Raw genomic sequence first — 3,024 nt, 5'->3', positions numbered from 1 at the left:
CCATGAAATATACTATAAAAAGAATGAAAAGACAGCCACAGACTTGGAGGGAATATTTGCAAAAGACATATCTGATAAAGAATTTGTAACCAAACTATAGAAAGAACTCATTCATCTCAGTAATAAGAAAACAAACATCCTGACCAAAGAAGGGGCCAAAGACACCAAAAAAGATAAACAGATGCCAAATAACTTGAAAAGATGCTCAGCCTCATAGGTCATTGTGGAACTGCAAATTACAACAATAATGAGATACCACTACACACCTATTAGAATGGTCAAAATCCAAATCACTGAAGATACACAAGCTGACAAGGATGTGGAACAGGAGGAACTCTCATGCATCATTGGTGTGATGGCATCACAACCACTTTAGAAGTTCTAAAGACTACATTACTTGGGACAGTGTGATGTGGTATAGTGATAGACGAGGAAAACTGATGTAATATCACAGAAAATCCAGGAGTATAACCACATGAATAAGAAAATCTGACATATGTCCAAGAAGGCAATAAATTAATAAGGAATGGAGAAGTTATTTAATAAGTGGTAAATAGGCAACTGATTGTCCCTATGAAAAATGAAATAAAACCAGATCATTACACAATATACTAAATTTAATCCTACTTGTCCTTGTAAATGTACATTAAGATAACAAGTAAATTTCTTAATCAAGACACAAAAGTACAAACCCAAGAATTTAAGATTAATAAAGTTAATCACATTAAAATGATAAACATAAAACAGAGGCTGTTATAAACAAAGTTAGAAGACAAAACAGACTGAAAAGATTCTTGCAATGCATGTAACTGGCAAAAGATGAGAATTCCTGTAGCTCCTACAAAGAAAAGAATTTCTACAAACTTCACTCATCTGGTGAGAAAAAATGGCAAAGAACATAAATAGGCTCTTTACAGAAGATAAAGCCCAAATTTCCAATAAAGAAATGCAAATATAACATTTTCAAAATTTTTCAAGCAAGACCATTCTTAGATATTGAGATATCTGAAGAAATAAATTTGTTTAGCCACACTGAAGAATAAATCTTCACTTAATTTGTTGCAAATGTGCTTACCTTCAGTCCAGCAATAACACTTTCAAAATCTTAAAGAAACTCATATATATATGCAAGGAAATATGCACAACAGTGTTCATTATGAGATTATCTATAATAGCAAATGTTTTAAAACAATTAAATACCCATCATGGTGGATAAATGTATTATGGTATATTCATAAAATTATATATATCCAAGAGAATTCTATATGTCCAATCAACAAAATGAATGTTGTCATAAAGAACACATACTAGGTTGGTGCGAATGTAATTGCAGGTTAGGTAGTGAATTTTAAATCATTACGACTAGGCTCTTCTTTATTAATCAAAATAGGACCCATTACAATCAACACATTTTTGTCAATGAGAAATGTTCATTTATTCCTGTAGTGTAAAAAATCCATGCTTCGGGATTTGACAAACTCTTAGAATGCATTTTGTGCATCCTGTTGGTTGCAGAAGTGCTTTGCTTACAAAAAGTGGAGATGCTTGAAGAAGTGGTAGTCAGTTGGCAAGATGTCAGGTGAATATGGTGGATGAGGCAAAGTGTCATAGCCCAAACTGTTCAGCTTCTGAAGCTCTGGTTGTGCCAAGTGCAGTCAGGTGTTGTTGTGGAGAAGAACTGGGCCCATTTTGTTGACCAATGCCAGCTGCAGGCATTGCAGTGTTTGGTGCATCTCATTGATTTGCTGAGCATACTTCTCAGATGTAGTGGTTTTGCCAGGATGCAGAAAGCTGTACTGGATTAGACGATCAGCAGATCACCAAATAGTAACCATGACCTTTTTGTTGGTGCAAGTTAGGCTTTGGGAGCTTCTCAGCCCAACCACTGAACTAGTCATTGCCAGTTGTTGTATAAAATCCACTTATCATCACACACCACAAACCAGCTAAGAAATGGTTTGTTGTTGTGCAGAAGAAGAAAAGACGACACTTCAAAATGACCTTTTTTTTTTTTTTTTAATTTGCTGTCAGTTCATGAGGCAATCACTTACTGAGCTTTTTCACTTTTCCCATTTGCTTCAAATGCTGAATGACCACAGATTGGCCGGTGTTGAGTTTGGGGGTAACTTCTTGTGTAGTTGTAAGAGGATCAGCTTCAATGATTGCTCTCAGTTGGTTACTGTCAACTTCCAATGGCTGGCCACTGCACTCCTCATCTTCAAGGCTCTCATCTCCTTTGTAAAACTTCTTGAACCACCACTGCACTATACATTCCTTAGCAGTTCCTAGGCCAAATGCATTGTTGCGAGTTGTCTCTGCTATTTAATTACTCATTCTGAACTCGAATAAGAAAATTGCTCAGGTTTGCTTTTTGTCTAACATCACTTCCATAGTCTAAAATACATATAAAATAAAATGATAAGTCACTAGGAAAAAAAATCATAAAGCGAGAAATGTTCATTGAAATGATGTATAACATAAACACATTTATTTAAGAAAGTATTCCAATATCAAAGGCAGATTTCAACAATGCAAAAATTGCAATTACTTTTGCACCAACCTAATAAAACTGTCCCTTGGCAGCTAGAACTGAGACTATAAATAATGAGATATCAATAGTAAGTCAATAAAACCCTCAAACTTGCTGATCACATCTGCACTTGTGGTATTTGGAATGTGCTTTTCCAAGGGCACCTGTCAACATGTCAGAAAGAATAAAGTAAATGTCAGGTCAGCTTTCGGATCTCTGGTATAAATGCTCCAGATTAAGGCATGATTGCTAATTAAAGAGTTTAGTTCTTGCATTGCATTCTTTAAAGCTTGACTTTATTGTTTTTTGTTTTTAAAGCTCCAACTCATTATGTCCCTTATGCCACCAAAAGTCTTCTTTCTTAATACAATTAAGCATAGACAATATAACTCCTATTCACTGAATTACTGCCCTATAAGACTTTGTTGGTCCTATTGTTGATTCTAACACTGGAGTGAGGAAATGTACTCACGAAGGAATATAGAAGACTTTGT

General features: G+C 35.0%; 1 pseudogene; it reads right to left on the bottom strand.

Annotated features, from left to right (window-relative positions):
- Positions 1-1,377: 1,377 nt before the first annotated feature.
- LOC138988287 (histone-lysine N-methyltransferase SETMAR-like) lies at positions 1,378-2,391 on the bottom strand (annotated as a pseudogene).
- Positions 2,392-3,024: the final 633 nt, after the last annotated feature.

This window comes from Bos mutus, chromosome 6 (genome assembly GCF_027580195.1).
Source record: "Bos mutus isolate GX-2022 chromosome 6, NWIPB_WYAK_1.1, whole genome shotgun sequence".
Lineage (NCBI taxonomy): Eukaryota > Metazoa > Chordata > Mammalia > Artiodactyla > Bovidae > Bos > Bos mutus.
The sequence above is the reverse complement of the archived record's forward strand: the minus strand, read 5'-3'. Positions and strand labels throughout refer to the sequence as shown.